Source organism: Phyllobates terribilis, unplaced genomic scaffold, assembly GCF_046119375.1.
Source record: "Phyllobates terribilis strain yellow unplaced genomic scaffold, ASM4611937v1 Scaffold_4__5_contigs__length_816908805, whole genome shotgun sequence".
Lineage (NCBI taxonomy): Eukaryota > Metazoa > Chordata > Amphibia > Anura > Dendrobatidae > Phyllobates > Phyllobates terribilis.
Window position 1 is genome coordinate 690,837,082 of NW_027362764.1, and position 14,112 is coordinate 690,851,193.

The 14,112-nt window shown below is 53.8% G+C and overlaps 7 non-coding genes across 7 annotated transcripts; all 7 read left to right on the forward strand.

Moving 5' to 3' along the window:
* Nucleotides 1–783: 783 nt before the first annotated feature.
* LOC141266689 (5S ribosomal RNA) lies at nt 784–902 on the forward strand. The gene has a single exon (XR_012320717.1). It is a non-coding gene; the product is annotated as a 5S ribosomal RNA (ribosomal RNA).
* Nucleotides 903–2,587: 1,685 nt separating this feature from the next.
* LOC141270378 (5S ribosomal RNA) lies at nt 2,588–2,706 on the forward strand. The gene has a single exon (XR_012321616.1). It is a non-coding gene; the product is annotated as a 5S ribosomal RNA (ribosomal RNA).
* A 1,706-nt stretch (nt 2,707–4,412) lies between these two features.
* LOC141270413 (5S ribosomal RNA) lies at nt 4,413–4,531 on the forward strand. Its single transcript, XR_012321649.1, has one exon. It is a non-coding gene; the product is annotated as a 5S ribosomal RNA (ribosomal RNA).
* Nucleotides 4,532–6,237: 1,706 nt separating this feature from the next.
* Nucleotides 6,238–6,356, forward strand: LOC141267753 (5S ribosomal RNA). Its single transcript, XR_012321335.1, has one exon. It is a non-coding gene; the product is annotated as a 5S ribosomal RNA (ribosomal RNA).
* A 1,706-nt stretch (nt 6,357–8,062) lies between these two features.
* LOC141267959 (5S ribosomal RNA) lies at nt 8,063–8,181 on the forward strand. The gene has a single exon (XR_012321357.1). It is a non-coding gene; the product is annotated as a 5S ribosomal RNA (ribosomal RNA).
* Nucleotides 8,182–9,887: 1,706 nt separating this feature from the next.
* On the forward strand, nt 9,888–10,006 carry LOC141266700 (5S ribosomal RNA). The gene has a single exon (XR_012320728.1). It is a non-coding gene; the product is annotated as a 5S ribosomal RNA (ribosomal RNA).
* A 1,706-nt stretch (nt 10,007–11,712) lies between these two features.
* Nucleotides 11,713–11,831, forward strand: LOC141266977 (5S ribosomal RNA). Its single transcript, XR_012320996.1, has one exon. It is a non-coding gene; the product is annotated as a 5S ribosomal RNA (ribosomal RNA).
* The last annotated feature ends 2,281 nt before the right edge of the window (nt 11,832–14,112 follow it).

Here is a 14,112-nt window from a genome sequence, read left to right on the forward strand (position 1 = left end):
CCTCACACCGAGCTCCTTGCCACGGCTAGGAGTGCTTATTGACCCCGCAGCCGGCCGTATGCAAATGATGGCGTTAAAAGCATCTCGCGCTGTGAAGGGGCCAGGCTTTCAGCAGCTGCCCAGGGGATGGTTTTAGAGGGCGACCGCCTAACGAGGGCCAGCAGAAGTAACGTCTTCTTCTTCAAAGAATCTTGTGTAACTAACCCAATCAGACAGCTGCCCAGGAGCTAACCTCAGTGCTAGGAAGGAGCGGGAGGGAATTGAGGGGGTGGTTCCTGCTAAGGCCCTGAAATAATAATAAGACAGGCAGGAGAGTCTGACGCATGGTGGCGGAAAAGCTGCAGGTGCAAATAGGGAATGTGGTCTCGTGCGAGCAACTTGTGCATGCTCGCTGTGTGTGAGTGTGCGCTTCCTAGGTACGGCGCGCTGCAGACAGTCAAAAGGGTTGCTCCCTTTCATTAAAAGTTAATCCCCGGCTGCAGGCTATTAGAAAGCAACTAACCGTGCTCTACTCACCCTACCCAGGTCTACCGGTGAGTCTCGCCGCTGCTCCCGGCCTGTGGCATTGGCCGCGACGCTGACGTTCCGTCGACAGCGCGGCAGCCGATCAGTGAGCTCAGCGGCTCTGAGCGGGGCGTTCTGTCTAGAAGACCTTTTTAAGGAGCCAGCAAAAAAGTGAAGAGAAAGGAAAGCACAAAAGCACCTTGTCTTACTAAGCACTGGAAAGGGCAGCCGGCAACCGGACGTCAAAGTGGAAAAGCAGCAAGTGAGAGGCCTGTCTCTGCCTACAGCCACACCACCCTGAACACGCCCGATCTCGTCTGATCTCGGAAGCTAAGCAGGGTCGGGCCTGGTTAGTACTTGGATGGGAGACCGCCTGGGAATACCAGGTGCTGTAGGCTTTTGCCTTTTCTTACTTCCACCAGCAGGGGTCACTCTCCTCTATGCCTTTTTTCCATTCCTTTTTTCACAAGCGCACACATGCTCCTTTCTTCTTTTCATTTGCTTTCTCTCTTGCGCTATTTAATCCTTGCAAAATACCAGCATCCTTCTCATCACCGTGGACCTCCAGCATTGTTGCTTATTTACTTTTAATACTAGGCTTCTTTTCACCAGGACCAGCGACTCCCGCATGACTGGAGGCAACCACCGGTAACCTGGAGGCCAGTTTACAGCACAACCCAAGCAAAACACCTTTGCAGGCCACACGACCCCCCCGAAGAGCAGCTCAAATTCACTCGCAACCATCTCACCCTCTTCCTTCATTCACTCCTGGGCGTTTCGCTCCACCCCAAGTTGCGGGTCCAGCTTGCTCTTTCTGTCACATCCCCGCGATGAACGGTTTAGCCTGCAGGAGACCCTGCGCCGAGCCATTTTTAAACACATCTGATGCGGCAGGTGTTTCATTGCTCAACAAACAACACCTATAGGGACGGCACAGCCTATGCATCGGTCCTTCGGAGACCGCCCCAGAACGGCCAGAGTTCTCGTCCCCACGCGAGCCTGAGGAAGGCTGGCCGGGCGATGGGCCAAGCAGCGTCTACTGGCCATACCACCTTGGATACGTCCGATCTCGGAAGCAAAGCAGAGATGGGTTCGGAAATACTTGGTTGGGACACCTCCTGAGAACACCAGGTATTGTAGACAATTTTGATGACGTTTTGCCATCTTGCCCAGCTCGGCTAGCATTGAGTGGCGCCTTGCTGGACACCGACCTTACGTAAAGTAGAGGCTGGAAGTCCCAAGCATCCCAAGCCCCCCAAGACCTCTAAGATAAGGACGCAACCCCGCCGCCTCTACCAGGCCTCACACCGAGCTCCTTGCCACGGCTAGGAGTGCTTATTGACCCCGCAGCCGGCCGTATGCAAATGATGGCGTTAAAAGCATCTCGCGCTGTGAAGGGGCCAGGCTTTCAGCAGCTGCCCAGGGGATGGTTTTAGAGGGCGACCGCCTAACGAGGGCCAGCAGAAGTAACGTCTTCTTCTTCAAAGAATCTTGTGTAACTAACCCAATCAGACAGCTGCCCAGGAGCTAACCTCAGTGCTAGGAAGGAGCGGGAGGGAATTGAGGGGGTGGTTCCTGCTAAGGCCCTGAAATAATAATAAGACAGGCAGGAGAGTCTGACGCATGGTGGCGGAAAAGCTGCAGGTGCAAATAGGGAATGTGGTCTCGTGCGAGCAACTTGTGCATGCTCGCTGTGTGTGAGTGTGCGCTTCCTAGGTACGGCGCGCTGCAGACAGTCAAAAGGGTTGCTCCCTTTCATTAAAAGTTAATCCCCGGCTGCAGGCTATTAGAAAGCAACTAACCGCGCTCTACTCACCCTACCCAGGTCTACCGGTGAGTCTCGCCGCTGCTCCCGGCCTGTGGCATTGGCCGCGACGCTGACGTTCCGTCGACAGCGCGGCAGCCGATCAGTGAGCTCAGCGGCTCTGAGCGGGGCGTTCTGTCTACAAGACCTTTTTAAGGAGCCAGCAAAAAAGTGAAGAGAAAGGAAAGCACAAAAGCACCTTGTCTTACTAAGCACTGGAAAGGGCAGCCGGCAACCGGACGTCAAAGTGGAAAAGCAGCAAGTGAGAGGCCTGTCTCTGCCTACAGCCACACCACCCTGAACACGCCCGATCTTGTCTGATCTTGGAAGCTAAGCAGGGTTGGGCCTGGTTAGTACTTGGATGGGAGACCGCCTGGGAATACCAGGTGCTGTAGGCTTTTGCCTTTTCTTACTTCCACCAGCAGGGGTCACTCTCCTCTATGCCTTTTTTCCATTCCTTTTTTCACAAGCGCACACATGCTCCTTTCTTCTTTTCATTTGCTTTCTCTCTTGCGCTATTTAATCCTTGCAAAATACCAGCATCCTTCTCATCACCGTGGGCCTCTAGCATTGTTGCTTATTTACTTTTAATACTAGGCTTCTTTTCACCAGGACCAGCGACTCCCGCATGACTGGAGGCAACCACCGCTGACCTGGAGGCAACCACCGGTAACCTGGAGGCCAGTTTACAGCACAACCCAAGCAAAACACCTTTGCAGGCCACACGACCCCCCCGAAGAGCAGCTCAAATTCACTCGCAACCATCTCACCCTCTTCCTTCATTCACTCCTGGGCGTTTCGCTCCACCCCAAGTTGCGGGTCCAGCTTGCTCTTTCTGTCACATCCCCGCGATGAACGGTTTAGCCTGCAGGAGACCCTGCGCCGAGCCATTTTTAAACACATCTGATGCGGCAGGTGTTTCATTGCTCAACAAACAACACCTATAGGGACGGCACAGCCTATGCATCGGTCCTTCGGAGACCGCCCCAGAACGGCCAGAGTTCTCGTCCCCACGCGAGCCTGAGGAAGGCTGGCCGGGCGATGGGCCAAGCAGCGTCTACTGGCCATACCACCTTGGATACGTCCGATCTCGGAAGCAAAGCAGAGATGGGTTCGGAAATACTTGGTTGGGACACCTCCTGAGAACACCAGGTATTGTAGACAATTTTGATGACGTTTTGCCATCTTGCCCAGCTCGGCTAGCATTGAGTGGCGCCTTGCTGGACACCGACCTTACGTAAAGTAGAGGCTGGAAGTCCCAAGCATCCCAAGCCCCCCAAGACCTCTAAGATAAGGACGCAACCCCGCCGCCTCTACCAGGCCTCACACCGAGCTCCTTGCCACGGCTAGGAGTGCTTATTGACCCCGCAGCCGGCCGTATGCAAATGATGGCGTTAAAAGCATCTCGCGCTGTGAAGGGGCCAGGCTTTCAGCAGCTGCCCAGGGGATGGTTTTAGAGGGCGACCGCCTAACGAGGGCCAGCAGAAGTAACGTCTTCTTCTTCAAAGAATCTTGTGTAACTAACCCAATCAGACAGCTGCCCAGGAGCTAACCTCAGTGCTAGGAAGGAGCGGGAGGGAACTGAGGGGGTGGTTCCTGCTAAGGCCCTGAAATAATAATAAGACAGGCAGGAAAGTCTGACGCATGGTGGCGGAAAAGCTGCAGGTGCAAATAGGGAATGTGGTCTCGTGCGAGCAACTTGTGCATGCTCGCTGTGTGTGAGTGTGCGCTTCCTAGGTACGGCGCGCTGCAGACAGTCAAAAGGGTTGCTCCCTTTCATTAAAAGTTAATCCCCGGCTGCAGGCTATTAGAAAGCAACTAACCGCGCTCTACTCACCCTACCCAGGTCTACCGGTGAGTCTCGCCGCTGCTCCCGGCCTGTGGCATTGGCCGCGACGCTGACGTTCCGTCGACAGCGCGGCAGCCGATCAGTGAGCTCAGCGGCTCTGAGCGGGGCGTTCTGTCTACAAGACCTTTTTAAGGAGCCAGCAAAAAAGTGAAGAGAAAGGAAAGCACAAAAGCACCTTCTCTTACTAAGCACTGGAAAGGGCAGCCGGCAACCGGACGTCAAAGTGGAAAAGCAGCAAGTGAGAGGCCTGTCTCTGCCTACGGCCACACCACCCTGAACATGCCCGATCTCGTCTGATCTCGGAAGCTAAGCAGGGTTGGGCCTGGTTAGTACTTGGATGGGAGACCGCCTGGGAATACCAGGTGCTCTAGGCTTTTGCCTTTTCTTACTTCCACCAGCAGGGGTCACTCTCCTCTATGCCTTTTTTCCATTCCTTTTTTCACAAGCGCACACATGCTCCTTTCTTCTTTTCATTTGCTTTCTCTCTTGCGCTATTTAATCCTTGCAAAATACCAGCATCCTTCTCATCACCGTGGACCTCCAGCATTGTTGCTTATTTACTTTTAATACTAGGCTTCTTTTCACCAGGACCAGCGACTCCCGCATGACTGGAGGCAACCACCGCTGACCTGGAGGCAACCACCGGTAACCTGGAGGCCAGTTTACAGCACAACCCAAGCAAAACACCTTTGCAGGCCACACGACCCCCCCGAAGAGCAGCTCAAATTCACTCGCAACCATCTCACCCTCTTCCTTCATTCACTCCTGGGCGTTTCGCTCCACCCCAAGTTGCGGGTCCAGCTTGCTCTTTCTGTCACATCCCCGCGATGAACGGTTTAGCCTGCAGGAGACCCTGCGCCGAGCCATTTTTAAACACATCTGATGCGGCAGGTGTTTCATTGCTCAACAAACAACACCTATAGGGACGGCACAGCCTATGCATCGGTCCTTCGGAGACCGCCCCAGAACGGCCAGAGTTCTCGTCCCCACGCGAGCCTGAGGAAGGCTGGCCGGGCGATGGGCCAAGCAGCGTCTACTGGCCATACCACCTTGGATACGTCCGATCTCGGAAGCAAAGCAGAGATGGGTTCGGAAATACTTGGTTGGGACACCTCCTGAGAACACCAGGTATTGTAGACAATTTTGATGACGTTTTGCCATCTTGCCCAGCTCGTCTAGCATTGAGTGGCGCCTTGCTGGACACCGACCTTACGTAAAGTAGAGGCTGGAAGTCCCAAGCATCCCAAGCCCCCCAAGACCTCTAAGATAAGGACGCAACCCCGCCGCCTCTACCAGGCCTCACACCGAGCTCCTTGCCACGGCTAGGAGTGCTTATTGACCCCGCAGCCGGCCGTATGCAAATGATGGCGTTAAAAGCATCTCGCGCTGTGAAGGGGCCAGGCTTTCAGCAGCTGCCCAGGGGATGGTTTTAGAGGGCGACCGCCTAACGAGGGCCAGCAGAAGTAACGTCTTCTTCTTCAAAGAATCTTGTGTAACTAACCCAATCAGACAGCTGCCCAGGAGCTAACCTCAGTGCTAGGAAGGAGCGGGAGGGAATTGAGGGGGTGGTTCCTGCTAAGGCCCTGAAATAATAATAAGACAGGCAGGAGAGTCTGACGCATGGTGGCGGAAAAGCTGCAGGTGCAAATAGGGAATGTGGTCTCGTGCGAGCAACTTGTGCATGCTCGCTGTGTGTGAGTGTGCGCTTCCTAGGTACGGCGCGCTGCAGACAGTCAAAAGGGTTGCTCCCTTTCATTAAAAGTTAATCCCCGGCTGCAGGCTATAAGAAAGCAACTAACCGCGCTCTACTCACCCTACCCAGGTCTACCGGTGAGTCTCGCCGCTGCTCCCGGCCTGTGGCATTGGCCGCGACGCTGACGTTCCGTCGACAGCGCGGCAGCCGATCAGTGAGCTCAGCGGCTCTGAGCGGGGCGTTCTGTCTACAAGACCTTTTTAAGGAGCCAGCAAAAAAGTGAAGAGAAAGGAAAGCACAAAAGCACCTTGTCTTACTAAGCACTGGAAAGGGCAGCCGGCAACCGGACGTCAAAGTGGAAAAGCAGCAAGTGAGAGGCCTGTCTCTGCCTACAGCCACACCACCCTGAACACGCCTGATCTCGTCTGATCTCGGAAGCTAAGCAGGGTTGGGCCTGGTTAGTACTTGGATGGGAGACCGCCTGGGAATACCGGGTGCTGTAGGCTTTTGCCTTTTCTTACTTCCACCAGCAGGGGTCACTCTCCTCTATGCCTTTTTTCCATTCCTTTTTTCACAAGCGCACACATGCTCCTTTCTTCTTTTCATTTGCTTTCTCTCTTGCGCTATTTAATCCTTGCAAAATACCAGCATCCTTCTCATCACCGTGGGCCTCCAGCATTGTTGCTTATTTACTTTTAATACTAGGCTTCTTTTCACCAGGACCAGCGACTCCCGCATGACTGGAGGCAACCACCGCTGACCTGGAGGCAACCACCGGTAACCTGGAGGCCAGTTTACAGCACAACCCAAGCAAAACACCTTTGCAGGCCACACGACCCCCCCGAAGAGCAGCTCAAATTCACTCGCAACCATCTCACCCTCTTCCTTCATTCACTCCTGGGCGTTTCGCTCCACCCCAAGTTGCGGGTCCAGCTTGCTCTTTCTGTCACATCCCCGCGATGAACGGTTTAGCCTGCAGGAGACCCTGCGCCGAGCCATTTTTAAACACATCTGATGCGGCAGGTGTTTCATTGCTCAACAAACAACACCTATAGGGACGGCACAGCCTATGCATCGGTCCTTCGGAGACCGCCCCAGAACGGCCAGAGTTCTCGTCCCCACGCGAGCCTGAGGAAGGCTGGCCGGGCGATGGGCCAAGCAGCGTCTACTGGCCATACCACCTTGGATACGTCCGATCTCGGAAGCAAAGCAGAGATGGGTTCGGAAATACTTGGTTGGGACACCTCCTGAGAACACCAGGTATTGTAGACAATTTTGATGACGTTTTGCCATCTTGCCCAGCTCGGCTAGCATTGAGTGGCGCCTTGCTGGACACCGACCTTACGTAAAGTAGAGGCTGGAAGTCCCAAGCATCCCAAGCCCCCCAAGACCTCTAAGATAAGGACGCAACCCCGCCGCCTCTACCAGGCCTCACACCGAGCTCCTTGCCACGGCTAGGAGTGCTTATTGACCCCGCAGCCGGCCGTATGCAAATGATGGCGTTAAAAGCATCTCGCGCTGTGAAGGGGCCAGGCTTTCAGCAGCTGCCCAGGGGATGGTTTTAGAGGGCGACCGCCTAACGAGGGCCAGCAGAAGTAACGTCTTATTCTTCAAAGAATCTTGTGTAACTAACCCAATCAGACAGCTGCCCAGGAGCTAACCTCAGTGCTAGGAAGGAGCGGGAGGGAATTGAGGGGGTGGTTCCTGCTAAGGCCCTGAAATAATAATAAGACAGGCAGGAGAGTCTGACGCATGGTGGCGGAAAAGCTGCAGGTGCAAATAGGGAATGTGGTCTCGTGCGAGCAACTTGTGCATGCTCGCTGTGTGTGAGTGTGCGCTTCCTAGGTACGGCGCGCTGCAGACAGTCAAAAGGGTTGCTCCCTTTCATTAAAAGTTAATCCCCGGCTGCAGGCTATTAGAAAGCAACTAACCGCGCTCTACTCACCCTACCCAGGTCTACCGGTGAGTCTCGCCGCTGCTCCCGGCCTGTGGCATTGGCCGCGACGCTGACGTTCCGTCGACAGCGCGGCAGCCGATCAGTGAGCTCAGCGGCTCTGAGCGGGGCGTTCTGTCTACAAGACCTTTTTAAGGAGCCAGCAAAAAAGTGAAGAGAAAGGAAAGCACAAAAGCACCTTGTCTTACTAAGCACTGGAAAGGGCAGCCGGCAACCGGACGTCAAAGTGGAAAAGCAGCAAGTGAGAGGCCTGTCTCTGCCTACGGCCACACCACCCTGAACATGCCCGATCTCATCTGATCTTGGAAGCTAAGCAGGGTTGGGCCTGGTTAGTACTTGGATGGGAGACCGCCTGGGAATACCAGGTGCTGTAGGCTTTTGCCTTTTCTTACTTCCACCAGCAGGGGTCACTCTCCTCTATGCCTTTTTTCCATTCCTTTTTTCACAAGCGCACACATGCTCCTTTCTTCTTTTCATTTGCTTTCTCTCTTGCGCTATTTAATCCTTGCAAAATACCAGCATCCTTCTCATCACCGTGGACCTCCAGCATTGTTGCTTATTTACTTTTAATACTAGGCTTCTTTTCACCAGGACCAGCGACTCCCGCATGACTGGAGGCAACCACCGCTGACCTGGAGGCAACCACCGGTAACCTGGAGGCCAGTTTACAGCACAACCCAAGCAAAACACCTTTGCAGGCCACACGACCCCCCCGAAGAGCAGCTCAAATTCACTCGCAACCATCTCACCCTCTTCCTTCATTCACTCCTGGGCGTTTCGCTCCACCCCAAGTTGCGGGTCCAGCTTGCTCTTTCTGTCACATCCCCGCGATGAACGGTTTAGCCTGCAGGAGACCCTGCGCCGAGCCATTTTTAAACACATCTGATGCGGCAGGTGTTTCATTGCTCAACAAACAACACCTATAGGGACGGCACAGCCTATGCATCGGTCCTTCGGAGACCGCCCCAGAACGGCCAGAGTTCTCGTCCCCACGCGAGCCTGAGGAAGGCTGGCCGGGCGATGGGCCAAGCAGCGTCTACTGGCCATACCACCTTGGATACGTCCGATCTCGGAAGCAAAGCAGAGATGGGTTCGGAAATACTTGGTTGGGACACCTCCTGAGAACACCAGGTATTGTAGACAATTTTGATGACGTTTTGCCATCTTGCCCAGCTCGGCTAGCATTGAGTGGCGCCTTGCTGGACACCGACCTTACGTAAAGTAGAGGCTGGAAGTCCCAAGCATCCCAAGCCCCCCAAGACCTCTAAGATAAGGACGCAACCCCGCCGCCTCTACCAGGCCTCACACCGAGCTCCTTGCCACGGCTAGGAGTGCTTATTGACCCCGCAGCCGGCCGTATGCAAATGATGGCGTTAAAAGCATCTCGCGCTGTGAAGGGGCCAGGCTTTCAGCAGCTGCCCAGGGGATGGTTTTAGAGGGCGACCGCCTAACGAGGGCCAGCAGAAGTAACGTCTTCTTCTTCAAAGAATCTTGTGTAACTAACCCAATCAGACAGCTGCCCAGGAGCTAACCTCAGTGCTAGGAAGGAGCGGGAGGGAATTGAGGGGGTGGTTCCTGCTAAGGCCCTGAAATAATAATAAGACAGGCAGGAGAGTCTGACGCATGGTGGCGGAAAAGCTGCAGGTGCAAATAGGGAATGTGGTCTCGTGCGAGCAACTTGTGCATGCTCGCTGTGTGTGAGTGTGCGCTTCCTAGGTACGGCGCGCTGCAGACAGTCAAAAGGGTTGCTCCCTTTCATTAAAAGTTAATCCCCGGCTGCAGGCTATAAGAAAGCAACTAACCGCGCTCTACTCACCCTACCCAGGTCTACCGGTGAGTCTCGCCGCTGCTCCCGGCCTGTGGCATTGGCCGCGACGCTGACGTTCCGTCGACAGCGCGGCAGCCGATCAGTGAGCTCAGCGGCTCTGAGCGGGGCGTTCTGTCTACAAGACCTTTTTAAGGAGCCAGCAAAAAAGTGAAGAGAAAGGAAAGCACAAAAGCACCTTGTCTTACTAAGCACTGGAAAGGGCAGCCGGCAACCGGACGTCAAAGTGGAAAAGCAGCAAGTGAGAGGCCTGTCTCTGCCTACAGCCACACCACCCTGAACACGCCCGATCTCGTCTGATCTCGGAAGCTAAGCAGGGTCGGGCCTGGTTAGTACTTGGATGGGAGACCGCCTGGGAATACCAGGTGCTGTAGGCTTTTGCCTTTTCTTACTTCCACCAGCAGGGGTCACTCTCCTCTATGCCTTTTTTCCATTCCTTTTTTCACAAGCGCACACATGCTCCTTTCTTCTTTTCATTTGCTTTCTCTCTTGCGCTATTTAATCCTTGCAAAATACCAGCATCCTTCTCATCACCGTGGGCCTCCAGCATTGTTGCTTATTTACTTTTAATACTAGGCTTCTTTTCACCAGGACCAGCGACTCCCGCATGACTGGAGGCAACCACCGCTGACCTGGAGGCAACCACCGGTAACCTGGAGGCCAGTTTACAGCACAACCCAAGCAAAACACCTTTGCAGGCCACACGACCCCCCCGAAGAGCAGCTCAAATTCACTCGCAACCATCTCACCCTCTTCCTTCATTCACTCCTGGGCGTTTCGCTCCACCCCAAGTTGCGGGTCCAGCTTGCTCTTTCTGTCACATCCCCGCGATGAACGGTTTAGCCTGCAGGAGACCCTGCGCCGAGCCATTTTTAAACACATCTGATGCGGCAGGTGTTTCATTGCTCAACAAACAACACCTATAGGGACGGCACAGCCTATGCATCGGTCCTTCGGAGACCGCCCCAGAACGGCCAGAGTTCTCGTCCCCACGCGAGCCTGAGGAAGGCTGGCCGGGCGATGGGCCAAGCAGCGTCTACTGGCCATACCACCTTGGATACGTCCGATCTCGGAAGCAAAGCAGAGATGGGTTCGGAAATACTTGGTTGGGACACCTCCTGAGAACACCAGGTATTGTAGACAATTTTGATGACGTTTTGCCATCTTGCCCAGCTCGGCTAGCATTGAGTGGCGCCTTGCTGGACACCGACCTTACGTAAAGTAGAGGCTGGAAGTCCCAAGCATCCCAAGCCCCCCAAGACCTCTAAGATAAGGACGCAACCCCGCCGCCTCTACCAGGCCTCACACCGAGCTCCTTGCCACGGCTAGGAGTGCTTATTGACCCCGCAGCCGGCCGTATGCAAATGATGGCGTTAAAAGCATCTCGCGCTGTGAAGGGGCCAGGCTTTCAGCAGCTGCCCAGGGGATGGTTTTAGAGGGCGACCGCCTAACGAGGGCCAGCAGAAGTAACGTATTCTTCTTCAAAGAATCTTGTGTAACTAACCCAATCAGACAGCTGCCCAGGAGCTAACCTCAGTGCTAGGAAGGAGCGGGAGGGAATTGAGGGGGTGGTTCCTGCTAAGGCCCTGAAATAATAATAAGACAGGCAGGAAAGTCTGACGCATGGTGGCGGAAAAGCTGCAGGTGCAAATAGGGAATGTGGTCTCGTGCGAGCAACTTGTGCATGCTCGCTGTGTGTGAGTGTGCGCTTCCTAGGTACGGCGCGCTGCAGACAGTCAAAAGGGTTGCTCCCTTTCATTAAAAGTTAATCCCCGGCTGCAGGCTATTAGAAAGCAACTAACCGCGCTCTACTCACCCTACCCAGGTCTACCGGTGAGTCTCGCCGCTGCTCCCGGCCTGTGGCATTGGCCGCGACGCTGACGTTCCGTCGACAGCGCGGCAGCCGATCAGTGAGCTCAGCGGCTCTGAGCGGGGCGTTCTGTCTACAAGACCTTTTTAAGGAGCCAGCAAAAAAGTGAAGAGAAAGGAAAGCACAAAAGCACCTTGTCTTACTAAGCACTGGAAAGGGCAGCCGGCAACCGGACGTCAAAGTGGAAAAGCAGCAAGTGAGAGGCCTGTCTCTGCCTACGGCCACACCACCCTGAACACGCCCGATCTCGTCTGATCTCGGAAGCTAAGCAGGGTTGGGCCTGGTTAGTACTTGGATGGGAGACCGCCTAGGAATACCAGGTGCTGTAGGCTTTTGCCTTTTCTTACTTCCACCAGCAGGGGTCACTCTCCTCTATGCCTTTTTTCCATTCCTTTTTTCACAAGCGCACACATGCTCCTTTCTTCTTTTCATTTGCTTTCTCTCTTGCGCTATTTAATCCTTGCAAAATACCAGCATCCTTCTCATCACCGTGGACCTCCAGCATTGTTGCTTATTTACTTTTAATACTAGGCTTCTTTTCACCAGGACCAGCGACTCCCGCATGACTGGAGGCAACCACCGCTGACCTGGAGGCAACCACCGGTAACCTGGAGGCCAGTTTACAGCACAACCCAAGCAAAACACCTTTGCAGGCCACACGACCCCCCCGAAGAGCAGCTCAAATTCACTCGCAACCATCTCACCCTCTTCCTTCATTCACTCCTGGGCGTTTCGCTCCACCCCAAGTTGCGGGTCCAGCTTGCTCTTTCTGTCACATCCCCGCGATGAACGGTTTAGCCTGCAGGAGACCCTGCGCCGAGCCATTTTTAAACACATCTGATGCGGCAGGTGTTTCATTGCTCAACAAACAACACCTATAGGGACGGCACAGCCTATGCATCGGTCCTTCGGAGACCGCCCCAGAACGGCCAGAGTTCTCGTCCCCACGCGAGCCTGAGGAAGGCTGGCCGGGCGATGGGCCAAGCAGCGTCTACTGGCCATACCACCTTGGATACGTCCGATCTCGGAAGCAAAGCAGAGATGGGTTCGGAAATACTTGGTTGGGACACCTCCTGAGAACACCAGGTATTGTAGACAATTTTGATGACGTTTTGCCATCTTGCCCAGCTCGGCTAGCATTGAGTGGCGCCTTGCTGGACACCGACCTTACGTAAAGTAGAGGCTGGAAGTCCCAAGCATCCCAAGCCCCCCAAGACCTCTAAGATAAGGACGCAACCCCGCCGCCTCTACCAGGCCTCACACCGAGCTCCTTGCCACGGCTAGGAGTGCTTATTGACCCCGCAGCCGGCCGTATGCAAATGATGGCGTTAAAAGCATCTCGCGCTGTGAAGGGGCCAGGCTTTCAGCAGCTGCCCAGGGGATGGTTTTAGAGGGCGACCGCCTAACGAGGGCCAGCAGAAGTAACGTCTTCTTCTTCAAAGAATCTTGTGTAACTAACCCAATCAGACAGCTGCCCAGGAGCTAACCTCAGTGCTAGGAAGGAGCGGGAGGGAATTGAGGGGGTGGTTCCTGCTAAGGCCCTGAAATAATAATAAGACAGGCAGGAAAGTCTGACGCATGGTGGCGGAAAAGCTGCAGGTGCAAATAGGGAATGTGGTCTCGTGCGAGCAACTTGTGCATGCTCGCTGTGTGTGAGTGTGCGCTTCCTAGGTACGGCGCGCTGCAGACAGTCAAAAGGGTTGCTCCCATACAGCAAGATAAGACTTTGCCAGCAATGAATAACCTTGTAAGCCCTCAGAATCCTCCTGGATGGAGAAAGAAGAATGTTGTGAAGAAAAAACGGAGAGTGGTGGTCATGGGGGATTCCCTGTTAAGAGGAACAGAGGCCGCTATCTGCAGACCAGACATAACCTCAAGAGAAATGTGCTGTCTTCCAGGAGCAAAAATTAAAGATGTGTCTGACAGGATATCAAGACTCTTCAGACCTACAGATCACTACCCATTCCTGCTAATACATGTGGGGACAAATGACACCGCAAGAAAGGACCTGGAAACCATCTGCAGTGACTTTGAAGACTTAGGCAAGAAAGTGAAAGAATTGGGAGCGCAGGTGGTCTTCTCATCCATCCTCCCAGTGGATGGCCATGGAACAATGAGGTGGAATAAGATTCTACAGGTGAACAACTGGCTACGTCGATGGTGCCGTCAACAAGGATTTGGATTTCTGGATCACGGAATGAATTACCTATACGATGGACTACTTGCTAGAGATGGGGTGCACCTTACGAAGACTGGAAAACATGTATTTGGAAGTCGCCTTGCTACACTCATCAGAAGAGCTTTAAACTAGAACAATGTGGGAAGGGAAGCAAAAGGCCAGAAAAAGCCATACAGCTGACAAATACTATTGAGATCTCTGCTACTGGAAGTGGAAAAGAAGAACAAAGACAAAAAAATCTAAATAATAAAAATATGGGAGGAAGAGAAACCAATCACAAACTAAAATGTTTTTATACAAATGCACAAAGCATGGGCAACAAACAAGGAGAATTGGAACTACTAATGCAGGAAAAGGAATATGATGTCATTGGAATCACTGAAACTTGGTGGGACGATACACATGATTGGAATAAAAGGCTAAAAGGATACAAC